This window comes from Podarcis cretensis (assembly GCF_951804945.1).
Source record: "Podarcis cretensis genome assembly, chromosome: Z".
NCBI lineage: Eukaryota > Metazoa > Chordata > Lepidosauria > Squamata > Lacertidae > Podarcis > Podarcis cretensis.
In genome coordinates, this window is record NC_137184.1 from 36,453,666 (window position 1) to 36,468,103 (window position 14,438).

Consider the following 14,438-nt stretch of genomic DNA (forward strand, 5'->3'; position numbering starts at 1 on the left):
AGATATGAAATCTGAAAGTGGTGAGCAAAGTTCGGAAGAGCCAGAAAACGGTGGCATAATCCCTGCCATGCTGCAGGTCAAATTCCAAAAGCAGTAGAAATGAGAAGGGTAGAAGCAATTGCGTTCAATTGGAGAAAGGTAGTGTATAAATGGAATAAAAAAACTGTGTGCATAAGAGAGAATGGACTGCAATAAACTGAGATCCTCCAAACAGATTTAGAATTTTCCATTCAGGATCTGAAGTAGCAAGCACAGGTTTAATATTGAATTACATTTCACCTGTAGATGATGGTACAGAAAAGAATAGTCCCCTTCCATCATGTGTTCCTGCTGTTTTGCTCTTGCTGTGCTCTTGCTGTGCTCAAGACAAGGGAACATTCTGGGGTTGTTGGTTTTTTTGTTTGTTTGTTTTAAATTGTTTGAAAATGTAACAAAAGTTTTGCTTTGGGACTGAAAGAGAATTCAAAATCTGAAGAAGATAAAATGAAATACCTCTGAGCTGATGAAGAATAAATCTCCCTGCATTTCTGAGGTTACCTTTCTCGTGAATTTGCAATGTGTTTAGCTAGATTTATGATGAATACATGTTGATGCAAAAATAGATTAGATTAGATTGGAGAGAAGATGTGACAAACAGTGTAATATATTCTTTTTGGCTCTCCTTTGTGGCTCCCAGCCTATGCCAGGGCAAGCTCTATAAGACACACTATATCACTTCTTTCCTTGCCAAAAAGTGAGATAAGATAACCACCATCCCTCTCTTGCACAAGAATAATTTTAAAGTAGCCTTTCTTTACATTTGTTAAAAATACCGTACAACGGATTCAATATGTGGCTCGTGCTGATGAGATGCAAATTAGATGCAAGAAATTTGCATGTGTTCAGGAAGTTATCTTGACTACATTCCAACTTTCTTAGTATTGCTGCTGAAACAGAAGCTGGCAAGATACTGACTCCTGAGTTGTTGCAAATATCATAACTAGGGATGGAGGCGAAATTGTTTTTTCAGTTTTTTGTACACCACTTAGAAATATTTTTAATATATTAAGTGGTATAGAAATGAAATAATCAAATCAATTCACCCTCTGGAGATGACCATCCAAGCAGGACTGAAACCACAGCAAAGCGGTGCCACCCACCCTTAACTTGTACAACCACCCCAGAGGGATAGATACTATGGTTGATGGTATTGAAAACCACTGAGATGTCAAGGGGAATTAACAAGGACACATTTACCCTGTCTCTCTCCAAACAGAGGTCATCATGCAAGGCAACCAAAGTAGTTTTGGTTCCAAAACATAGCCTAAACCCTGATTGAAATGTATTTAGAAAATCAGTTTTCTTCAAGAGTGCATGGATCTGGTCCACAGCCACCTGTTCAAGAATCTTGCCCAATAAGGGGAGATTAGCAACTGGCTGATAATTACTTAGATTTTCTGAATCCAGGGAGGATTTCTTGAGGAGTGGTTTTACCACTGCCTCCTTCAAGCATGGAGGGGCCAGCCACCCTCTCTTGCAAGGAGGCATTAATCACGCACACACACCCAGCTCTGTCAGTTGTCCCATCCCTGCTGGTTTTGATCACCCAAGTGGCACAGGAGTCCAGAGTGCAAGCAGTTGCCCTGATCAATCCAAGCACCTTGTTTGCATCCTCAAGCTTTACTAACTGGAACTCATCCAACATAACAGGACTAAACAGTGCTCTGGACACCTCTTGAAATTCATCTGCTGTAACAGTGGCGTTAATGTCCTGTTGGATGCAAGTGATTTTATCCTTAAAATGCTTTGCAGACAAGTTACAGTGAGCTACCGTCATTTCTGTCACCTCCTTCAGGCCAGTTTTTAAAAGGCCCCACACTAGCAGGGAGAGCTATGCTGGATGGATGGCACAATGAGAATGCAATGGAAGCAGCAAAGTATGCCTTCTTTGCTGCCTTCACTTCCACTAGGTAGACATGATGATGAGCCTCCCAAGTGTTTGATTTCATTCAAATGGAGTTTTCTTCCACTTGTGTTTCTGCCGTCTCCCAGGTTGTTTCCTGGGCAAAGCTAGCAGAAGAGAGGGGTTAGCTGTAAGTGGTGAGAGGACTGAAGTCTCTCCTCTCACCCCCTCTCTCTCTTTCTCTCCTGTTTGCCTCCTTGCCACAAACATCAGTCACTTTGTTCCTTGGACCCACTGAACGCCAGTGAATATTAAGGAAGATTTATTACAAAATCAGAAATTGCTGTGTAAATGTGGAGAACTGAATTTAATATTAGGGAAGTGAGAAACTGGGAGAAATTTTTAAAAAACAGATTCATCCATCCCTAATATTAATGTTTGAATCCCCCCTCCATTTTTTTTTCTGCTAAAAGCTGCATATATACACCTTGAGATCTCATACTCCTCTGAGATGTTGCTGTGTAAGAATTGTATAATCTCATTGTATCATTGTCCTCTGGGGTTAACACTTCTCAAGTAGGGAGAAATTGTTCTTGTCTGCTTTTGCCATTATAAAAAGCCGTGCTTAGCTGCCCTGAGGCTTTACAGAAATCTATTGGAATAAAATTGCATTTGTGTTTTGTATCAGTTTAGAATGTCTTTTGGTTGCAGTGAACCCATCATAAGAGTTACGCAGGACAATTGAGACTGAGAATCTGTTTTTTCACATTATTAGATGTATATGACCTTTATTTATCATTCCCCTTCTTCCCCTTCTTCTTCTTCTTCTTCTTCTTCTTCTTCTTCTTCTTCTTCTTCTTCTTCTTCTTCTTCTTCGACATACCAACATATAGCTAAAATTTACCAAAAAAACAAGGAGGAGAACCTGTAGGCCTCCATATATTATTAGATCCCAATTCTTATCAAACCCAGCCAGTCAAGGATGATGGGAGGTGTATTCCAACAACATGGCCAACTTTCCTTATTCCTGCCACATACCATGGTCATCAGGTCTCATTTTACAGGAAAAGGCTTCACCATTTTGGTTAAAAGTACCTCAGTCCCTGCTGCAACTTTGATAACTATGTTGAGGCAGAAAGGCAGAATATATATAAAAATAGTTTATCTTTCTAGGGTAAATGGTGGATTCAGAACCCCAGGATTATGTACTGGAGCAACAGGGAAGAACCCATTGTTGCCAAAATATCCCCCTCCCCAGCAAACCAGCATAGGAAGCTGTGTTTTCCTTCCATAACTCAACAAGTGAATCATGATGTAAGAGGGTTTTTTTCAGAGGGGTGGTGGGATACAATGGTCCTGGAGGTTACTAGAAGCACCATGACAAATTGGTTGCAGTGGCCACAGTGGAAAAAAGAAAGAAAGAAAAGTCTCTGCTAAGCTGATTCTTAATAAATGCAAGTCTCCACCCTCTGGGTGTTTAGAGAATATAGGCATCCCTAAAAAGTGCGGGAGTCGCCTGGGCTGCATTAGTAAGCACTAAATCCAAGGAACCAGTGGCAGATGAATTAAAATGAGGTATAGCTGGGAGTTATCAACAAATACTTCCAAACCATATGGCTCAGCATCTTCCTATACATGGTCTTAGGGTTGGAGCTCTGAAACACATGGAGAAAGCCCATCACTACCCTTTGTAGCTTCCCAAAAACCCAATGCCTGTATCCATTTGAGAACAGACTTTATCCCAGTATGTATCTCTGCTGAAACTATTTTTAGCCATTTTATATGTAGGACTGTTTTTTTAAAAATGTTTTAAATCACTTTATATTTTAAAAATTGCTTCTACGCCTTTCTTATTTTTTGGTTATAACAGTCTTATTCGTTTTATACTCATACATTTAATGGTTGTAGCTTCTGTGTTTGGACCTTATGGTAAAGGGCAAGTCAGAAATCCAATAAAATAAAAATAAACATGATTGCATCAGAAACCCTTTACCGAAAGTCGTTTTTAAAAATCTAGTAATTTTGTCAAAGATGGACAGAAAGGAGGAAAGTCCCTCCTATGGAGGTGTCAGTTAGATAGTTACATATTAAATGGAAAGGGGGCAGGGAGCGAGACAACTCCAGAGGTTCCCTTTCTCCACTGTCAAGTGGCAATATGCTTCTGAATATAATTTACTGAGAATCACAAGTGAAGAGATTACCATTGTGCTTAGCCCTGCTTGTGGGTTTTCCACAAGCAGATGGTTAACCACTGTAGCAACAGGATGCTGGACTAGATGACATTTGGCCTGATGCAACAGTGCTCTTTTTATGTCAAATGACCACATATTTTCTAATTAGGTATGTATGTGCGGGTTTCTTCTAAATATCAGAGCAAATTAGCCTGGCATCTTCCTGAAGAAGAGAGCTTAATATGACTTGTGATGTCTTTTGTTGCATTTCTGAATAGAGTACTCAAAATATTCAATTGGAGTACAATTTGCAGTATTTGAGATGTCTTGAATAATTCACACACATTCATTTATTCTTGATTAGTGGATCAGGCTTGGCAAAAAAGGTAGTATTTATATTATTTTATGACATGTAGTATTAATAATGCATTCCTTTGCTCTCAAGCTGCTTTTTATTTTATTGTATATATTTTAAAAGAAAGAACAAAAATATGCAAAGAGATGAGACTCCTGAATAGAGATTAAGGAAACATGGAGATACTTTAAGTTGTCAATTGAAAATGTGGTTCATTGTATTAGTTATCCCTTATGGGAGCAGAGGAAAATGCAAGGGCTGGTAACATGGCAGGAAGGGGGAGGAAGTATGGTGCAGAGGGGGGAAAGTATAAATAAATAACCTAGTTTGCAATAATGAAAGCAACAGATTTTACTGGTTTAACATGAATTCCCACAGTTTTGTTGCAAACACCAATCCGCAGGAGGGGGGGGGGAGGGATGCAGCATAATGCAGGGAAGAATTGTCAGTTGAGACAATCTGCTTTGCATGCAGAAGGTTCAAGGTTCAATCCTCGACTTCTCCAGGTAGGGCTGAAAAAGACTCCTGTTGGAAACCCTATTACGTTTTGCTTCTGGCTGAACAAATTTATTTGGAGTGGTCCAGATTACACCCCTTGTGTTGCAAGATTGCATGAGGTCCCTAGCAGTGCAGGACTAGCTATATGGACTTGTTGGAACAGCATGTGTGGCAATCATGGCCTTAACCACACACTTGACTGGTGCATATTAATGTATACAAGTAGAATCCATCTAAACACAGGGAAATCATTGACATGCTATCCAGAAGCACATAGTGATATGTATGTGGCCACCATGTGTGTTGACTTGTGAGGGGTGGGGGAGAAAGTAAGGCTAGCCTACATGGTCTCACAAACTCTGTAATATATGTTTTCTACAACTTGAGGTGGGGAGTGTCATCTGAATGCTCCTTACATCTTGTCATCTGCAGAGCATTCGAAGATCACTCATTGATAGTACATGGGCCATTGGGCTATCAATCTTAGTATTGTATGTCTAGATCTCATTCTGGCTTTGTTTGCTTTTTCTTTTTTTTAAAAAAACACTTTCATCAACTGTCAGGGAACTGCCATCGGAAGGACAGGTGGTGAGAAGGCTTCAGCAGAATAGGAGAGCCTCTTCTTCAGGAGAAGAGGGAACCAGTAGGGGGAGTGCGGGAGCTCCAAAGGAAAGGGAGTCGGAGGGGAGGCTCGGGGATACTTCCAGTGAGAACAGCGAGGAGGTATCAGAACAGCCCATAAGGACTCCCACCCCCCGCCGGAAGCTGTCACGCAGGGAATCCAGGAGGCGCATGTCTGTGAAACAGCTCTTATGTTGGAAACGTTTCCGCAAACGCCCACTGTCAGATTCTACCAGCGACTGAGGGAGCCATGCTCAAGGGCTCTTCTCAGAGCAGGGTTTCACTACACAGAGTGAGCTCTGAGGGATCCAGCTTTAACGCACAAGCTGCTCATTATCCCACCACAGCAATCTGACAGTCCCTGAAAGCAGCTTGTGCAAAGAGAGGCATCATGAGCAACCCAGCCGGAGGCGGAGATGGGGGAGCAGCTGCAGCCGGTCCTAGCCTGGAAGAAAGGTACAGGATGTTGGAGGTACAGTTAGCTCTGCAAACGGCGAGGCTGGAGGAGAGGAGGGCTCATGATGCAGAAAAGGGGAAAGCCGCCCAGCTCTCGAGGAAAGTGCCAGGACTGGTGCAGAAGTTTGGGGGTGATCCCAGGAATTATCAAGCCTTCAGGACAGAGATGCAATATGCCCTCAATCTGCAGTTTGATGATTTTCCTGATGAGGATTCGAGGGTTGGTTTTGTGATTGGGCATCTCGAAGGCACAGCCCGAGATTGGGTGAGGCCACTAATGGCAGCCAATAATGAAGCCCTAAGGGACACAAGGAAGTTTTTCCGCGCCATGGATCTGATGTTTTCCAGCGAGATTGAGCAGGGAGTGGCGCGCAGGCAGTTAATGGCGTGTAAACAAGGGAACCGATCTGTCCGTGAGTACTGGACTGAGTTCACCATGTTGATCCATAAATTAGGATGGGATTTGTCAGCGGAACCGATACAAATGCTGTTCGAAGAAGGACTATCTTCGGCAGTGAAAGACGAACTTTCCCGGGGGCCCAGGGCGGAGTCTATGGACCTTCTGACTAAATCAGCGCTGGCCATAGGCTCACGCCAGGAGGCCAGAGCCTTGGAGAAGCGGGAAGGGAAAGGGGAGCGTTGGAGGGATTTCCGCATTCCAGAGATGCCAGAGCAGCCTTCTCTGCCAGCAGAGCCGATGGAAATCGGAACAGCGCGCGCGCGCGCAATTTCAAACCCCAGTGAAGGGCGGAAGAAGGAGGGGAAAGGCGCCAAGAAATGTTTTCTCTGCCAACAGCCAGGTCATTTTGCCAGAGTTTGTCCGCAAAGAAAGGAATGGCAAGGAATGGCGGGAGCTGTTGGGGAGGAGGGAGAAGGAGCTAAGGAGCAAGTAAAAGCCAACGCCTGGCTGCCACCGACGGGGCACAGCAGCCAGGCCAAGGAACAGTAAATGTGCCCACGCCAGAACCCCCAAGACCAGCTCTTGTAATAGAGGTATTGCTGGAGCTGGCAAACGGACACCCACTAAAAGTGAAGGCGCTATTAGACTCAGGCAGCTCCTGCAACTTTATGAGTAAGGAGTTTGCAGCCGCCCATCAGATACAAACCATTCCTTTAAAAAATCCCCTGCAGGTGACCACGATTGATGGGAGGGCGCTGTTGGGGGGAGAAGTAGACCAGCAGACGGTCCCCATGACAATGAGGGTGGCAAGACACACGGAACGGATAGCGTTTAATATAGCCACGTTGGGAGGAGCGCCCATCATTTTGGGGATGAGCTGGCTAGCGCTGCATGATCCGCTTGTGGGATGGCATCAGAGAGTGGTTTCCTTTGGGTCAGCACATTGTATGGGACACTGCACAGAAAAAGGGGGCCAAGCAGGCACTCAGGCCACGTTAGCAAAGATAGAAGCAATGGAACAAGGTAGGGTACCACGACAATATGCAGATTTTGCCGACGTCTTCAGCGAAAGGGAAGCAGATAAACTACCCCCGCACAGAGCCTTTGACTGCCAAATCAACTTACTTCCAGGAGCGCAATTGCCAGTGGGCAAGGTGTATGCAATGTCTGACAGAGAGATGCAGGAGCTAAGGGAGTTTATTGACAAAAACCTCAAGCGTGGGTTCATCAGGGAGTCACGAGCGGTGGGGGGTAGCCCAGTGTTCTTTGTAGACAAAAAAAACTCGGACAAACCGAGATTAATTGTGGATTTCAGGGCCCTAAACGCAGTGTCCGAACCCGTGACCTTCCCTATGCCCAGAATCGATGACATTCTGACCCGGGTGAGAAAAGGGAAGATTTTTACCAAGCTGGACCTGAGGGGGGCGTATAACTTGATACGTATGAGAAAGGGAGATGAGTGGAAAACCACTATGTTCACCCCCTTGGGGGCATTTGAGTACTGCGTTATGCCTTTCGGCCTCCAGGCGGGTTCCGCAGTATTTCAATCATTTATTAATCACGTACTAGGACCATTGCTGTACAAGAACTGCGCTGCGTTCTTGGACGATGTGCTGGTGTACTCAGAGGATGAAGAGCAGCATGTGCGAGATGTAAGAGAAGTACTGAGCAAACTGCAAGAAAACCAGCTGTGGGTGAAACTGGAGAAGTGTCAGTTTCACGCCAGGGAGGTGGAATTCCTTGGGTACCGGTTGTCGGACAAGGGGCTGGCCATGGATCCTAGCAAGGTGCAAGCAGTGCTGGAATGGAGGCCACCGAAAACTAAGAAAGATGTGCAGAGGTTTTTGGGGTTCGGAAACTTCTATCGGAAGTTCATCAAGAACTTCGCCCATTTAACAGCCCCCATCACGGATTGTCTCAGCAGTAAGAAGAAATTTGTCTGGACGGAAGAAGCGCAGCGAGCTTTCGAAAGTTTAAAGAGGGCGTTTGCTTCGGAAGAACAACTTTTACACGTGGATCTGCAGCAGCCGATGAGGGTGGAAACCGACGCGTCTGACAGAGCGGTGGGGGCCGTGCTTCTGCAGCCAGGAGCGAATACGTCGGAATGGAAGCCGTGTGCCTTCTTCTCGAGGAAATTGAACAAGTCTGAGAGGAATTATACAGTGTACGACAGAGAATTACTCGCTGTCCACGAAGCGTTCAAGAGATGGAGACACCTGTTGATTGGAGCGCAACACAAGGTTCAAGTACGGACAGACCACAAAAATCTAGAATACTGGAGAACAGCCCGAGTGTTGAACCAGAGACAAGTAAGATGGGCGCAAGAGTTCTCCAAGTTCAATTTTGAGATTCGCTACGTGCCAGGGGCTGAGAATGTCAGGGCGGACGCTCTCTCCAGAAAACCTGAGTACTTGGAGGGGGAAGGAGGGGCGGAAGAAAGACATATCATCTCAGAGGACCACTGGGTTTGTGGGGCGGCATTGGTGGGGCAAAGAGAACTGGTAGAGGGTATTGAAAACGATGAATATGCCCAAGAGAAACTTAGGGAACTCAGGGAGACAGGTGAAAACGCAGGGGGGTTTGAGGAAAAGAACGGAAAACTATATTACAAAGGGGCGCTCTACATACCAGGTGGGGAACTAAGAGGGCGAGTGCTTAAGCAGTTGCATGACAGCCCCACGGCCGGGCACTTCGGGCAGCACAAAACCATGTGGTTGGTTACCAGGGAGTTTTGGTGGCCCAAGGTGCGGGAGGACGTGCGGGAGTATGTCAGGGGATGCGACAGGTGCCAAAGAGCAAAGGGAGAGAGGTTGGCGCCAGCGGGGTTATTGGAACCCTTACCCACCCCAGAAAGGCCATGGGAGATGGTATCCATAGACTTCATGACCGATCTACCGAGATCCAAAGGGAAAACCGCGGTCATGGTGGTGGTAGATCTACTAACTAAGATGTGCCACTTTATAGCTTGTTCACATGCAGTGACAGCGGAAGAAACCGCAAGGTTGTTTGTGGAGCACATTTTTAGGTTGCATGGCGCCCCCTTGAGGGTTTTGAGCGACAGAGGAAAACAATTTACTTCTAGGTTCTGGAGGAAACTAATGAGCATGTTGCATGTGGAGGTAAGTTTTTCCACCGCCAGGCACCCAGAAACAAATGGGCAAGCAGAAAGGGCAAACGGGGTTTTGCAACAATATCTGAGGTGTTATGTAAAGGACAGAGAAACTGATTGGGTGGACTGGTTACCTCTGGCAGAATTTGCCTACAACAACGCGGAGAACGCGTCCACAGGGATGAGTCCCTTTCTAGCCAATTATGGGTGTCATCCTCGGGCGTTTCCAGGAGAGGGCGGGGGAAGGTGGAGTGTACCTGCAGCGGAAAATTTTGTTGAAGAGATGGAAGCGATCCACCGTCAGCTCCAACTCAACTTAGAGAAAGCCAAAGAAGAATATAAGAAGCAAGCTGACAGAAATAGGAGGGAAGGCGAAACCATAAGGGTGGGTAACCGGGTGTGGCTATCCACCCAAGGACTGCTGTTCAAGGGAGGGTGTAAGAAATTGAGACCCAAACGGTTGGGACCCTTTGAGGTCATACAGCAGGTCAACCCAGTAGCATTCAAACTCCGATTGCCCAGTCACATGAAATTGCACCCAGTATTTCACAGGTCATTACTGTCGCCCTACAGAGAGGGGTGTGAGTGGGGGGAACGTGAGAGGGAGGTCACCCGAACACCCGTCATAGAAGAGAGAGAACGCAACATGGATGTGGCAGGGATCATTGATTCCAGGTGGAAGGGGAATCAGGTGGAATACTTGGTAGAATGGGAGGGGGAGGAAGAGTCAGAAAACGCATGGGTACCGGCAGAGGAAGTCAAGGACGAGATTTTAATAGAAACGTTTCATCGGCGTTTCCCAAGTAAACCACAACCAGTGGCAAGGTTTAGGAGGGAACACTTCGGGACTACAGATGAGGAAGGGGAATTTGAAGGGTTCCCAGAGTCGGAAGTGGAGGTGGAAACAGATTCCGACGAAGGAGAGGAAGAGGGGGAAAGAGGCGGTAGGCCGTGGTTAGAAGTGTTTGAATCCTCGGAGGATGAGGGGAGTTCCTTCCAGGGATTTCCGTCCTCGCCGCCAGTAGGAGAAGAGGCGGGAGGGGGTGAAGGGGGCCCTGGGGGGGAGGTGGATGTCAGGGAACTGCCATCGGAAGGACAGGTGGTGAGAAGGCTTCAGCAGAATAGGAGAGCCTCTTCTTCAGGAGAAGAGGGAACCAGTAGGGGGAGTGCGGGAGCTCCAAAGGAAAGGGAGTCGGAGGGGAGGCTCGGGGATACTTCCAGTGAGAACAGCGAGGAGGTATCAGAACAGCCCATAAGGACTCCCACCCCCCGCCGGAAGCTGTCACGCAGGGAATCCAGGAGGCGCATGTCTGTGAAACAGCTCTTATGTTGGAAACGTTTCCGCAAACGCCCACTGTCAGATTCTACCAGCGACTGAGGGAGCCATGCTCAAGGGCTCTTCTCAGAGCAGGGTTTCACTACACAGAGTGAGCTCTGAGGGATCCAGCTTTAACGCACAAGCTGCTCATTATCCCACCACATCAACTTTGTGTGATTTTCTCCTACTAAACACATTTTTGTATCCAGTTTTGACTAATGCACATGTCCTCATATTCAGAAGAAAGATTAAACACAACATGTTATGTGGCAAAAAAAAAGGTTAGATTTGTTTTTTAAATAAATAACAAATGAGAGGATCTATCAATTAGCTGAATAACTAAGCATGGGCAGACTGAGTTCAATGGTTACATAAGAGGGAAGTCTCTCTTACCACCACCAAGCATGTAAGGAAGAAAGCTACTTGCTCTCCCACCAAGAATTTTTTTGCTATATGAGCCTTGGATAAGCAAAGTCCAACCTGTGCACCCTGACTCTGCTGCTCAGTATTTACCAGGATGCACAGACTAGGCCCAAAGCCTCTATTGCTCTCCCCCATAGTGCCTCAGCATGGCATTATGTGGCCTACACTGATAGCCAAACAGCTGAGCAATGGCAAATGAGGAAATGCTGTTCTACAGTGTGAAGTACGAGAAAATGGGGAGTCCCAACAGCCAGTCTGAGACTCACCCAAAATTCCCACACTAAACAACTAGCCAAAGCCCATACTGTGGAAGGAGGGAGGATACTGCAAAGAGCAAAGGAGGGAGAAGCAGCAGAGCAGCCTTAAAGGGGCTGGTCAACCCTTGTCCACACAGATTGGCAATGGTTCTGCAGGATGGAGAGAAGCCACCGCCAACAGGTGCAGAAATAAAAGTCTGAATTCGGACAATATGATTCAACTTCAAATGCACACAGGGTATATTCCTGAGATCAAATTAATGCTGGAAAAAATGGATTCTTGGCAAGATAAAGCCCTGAGTTAGAAACCCGCCCCCCATTCTCTCAACTCATAGAAATCCTCTTTGTGGAATGCTGAAGAAAAACGCCATTTTACTATAATTCCAGATAAATCAAATGCATGCAGCAGAGTGGTATATCATCATCATAAAACATGATCCATCTGATCAAATAAAGATGTTCTTTAGCCTTGCTTAAAATATGCATGAATCAGACTGTGTAACAGCATATGAGCCTCTAATACAACCCACTGGATTATATCACTGAATTAAAAGACTTCCTTGAAATCCCAGGGACTTATTTTCTCTGCCAATTCTTTAAGTGTATTTTTCATGAAGCAGTAAGCTTGGTGTTTCTAATCTTATGAAATGCCAACTACAGTACTGTCTAATGTACACTACTAGGCTGCCAAAAAACCTACCCAATATCTTATATTTATAGAACCACATCTCAGCATGGAGGGCAAGTGTTAACTATGGGGCCACTTAAGCAATTGTAATCTCAAGTTTAAAACTCAAACAACTTCTATCAACTTTTCTTGCTAGTCCTAGGCACTGGTTCCTAGAACTAGACTAAGTCTTCTTCAGCTCTCCACATTAGCTGGTACTGATACGAGTTATATTGCAGAACAACTGAAGGTACCCAGGTTGTGAGAAACAGCTTGTGATTGGATAGCCCTCAAATGTAAGTCCTTGGCCTTAATACGAAGTCCTCTAAACATCAGCCCAATCCCATTTAGCATGCATAAGTACAAAGCACCCACATAGAGCAAATTAGCAATTACATGAGAAATGACTGAGAAATGTCACTGATATACCCTACTGGTGGGGTGGACAGTTCTGGGGAGGAGATCATAGTTCAATGGTAGTGAACATGTTTTGTATGCAGAAGGACTCAGATTAATCCCTTGCTGCCTTGCATCTCCAGTCAAAAGCGATTAGCTAGTAAGTGATGTCCAAAACCTCTGCCTGAGTCCCTAGAGGGCTTGTCATAGTGGGCAATACTGACTTAGCTGGATTTGGTGTAAAATAATATATATCCCATCCAATGTTCCAGTTAAATTAATTCTTTTAAATGTCACAGACATTTGTGAAATTACAATTTAGCACATCAAGATACTCCATGCAGCCCTCCTTCCTATATTTCTAGTGTGATGTTGTTGCTTATTTCCCAAGATTTGATCCCCCACCTTGAAGGCAATGTTTGGAAGAAGGCCTCATGTTAGGTGGGGATATAACCTACATTTACTTTATGAGTCATCCCATTCCTCACATCACGTTTATGGAGTATATGTGCACCTGAGCCTGGGAAAATGCTGTAGCTCTGTGACAGAACACCTGCTTTGCATTCAGAAGGTCCCAGGTTCAATCCCCAATATCTCCAAGTAGGATTGAGAATCTCCCCTGTCTGAGCCACTGGAGAGCTGCTGCCCATCAGTGCAGACAACATTATGCTTCAGGGAGCAGTGGTCTGACTCTGTATAAGGCAGCTATGTGTTATCTGAATGGAAGCCTTCCCCAATCACTGATGCCGAGTTACTGTCAGAAGTGTCTCACCTGGTCAGATGGAGTCACTATATTGGCTTCTTGGCACATGGGTCCTGGTGAAGGAGTGAGGGGATAGAAAGTTCATCCACACAAGCAGGAGCACTGGGTTGCTTCTGCAAGTGAGTTTGCAGAGCATTAACTCTCCTGCCACCTCCCACCTCCAATAAGCGTCACTTTCTAGGAAACTAGTACTATGCCCTACTTGCTGAGTTGCTTTTGGTTACTATTATTTCAACCAGTTGTGTTTTTCTCATAGATTTCAGCACAATGGCAATCCATAATATATGAATTCCATTTGCCATTGTGATATTTTTTTCGGAATATAATGAAGAGACATATACCAAACAGCACGTCTGTTTACTAAGAAGATTGCTGTTTTACAACTGATAAAGGTTTGGTTTGAATGCTGAAGTGTTTCCTGGCTCCAAATCTAGTGTTCTTTTTTAGAAGTTCTGCTTCAGCTGGTCTTAAATTGATGGATGAGCCAATAACTCAGACTGAACATGGGCTGAACTTGAATACTTCTTACTTATTCAGGTTTTTCCTCTTTCTCAGGTGCCTATGAAGACTGTGATCCTGGCTCACAGTGACGTGGTATGATGTGACATGCTATACAGGACCAAAAGCAGAATCCATCTGAGTAGCAGTTGCAAGGCAAAAAAAAAACAAAAAAAAACAGGAGAGAATATTGCCCTCACTCTCCCGCATTTGGGCTTTTCATAAAAGTGTTGAGGTTTTTGCTTACAGTCAAGCAACACACACACACACACACACACACAATCATCCGTTTGAGCACTGTGGAGGCAAAATGTTGGATTATTTATCTCACGTTCATGTCTGATTTTTATCATTTAAAGAGCAACCACAAGGCTGGGGCCATCAGAATTGGGACCACAATGTGTGTGTGCATTGGCAGGGGTGGGGGATAGGAAGGATTCAATCTTTACCTCCACACCACAGTCTGAATGCAGATTGAATCTATTAACCCCAGTTACAACTCTCCTGTAGTGAATTTTTATCATTTAAAGAGCAACCACAAGGCTGGGGCCATCAGAATTGGGACCACAATGTGTGTGTGCATTGGCAGGGGTGGGGGATAGGAAGGATTCAATCTTTACCTCC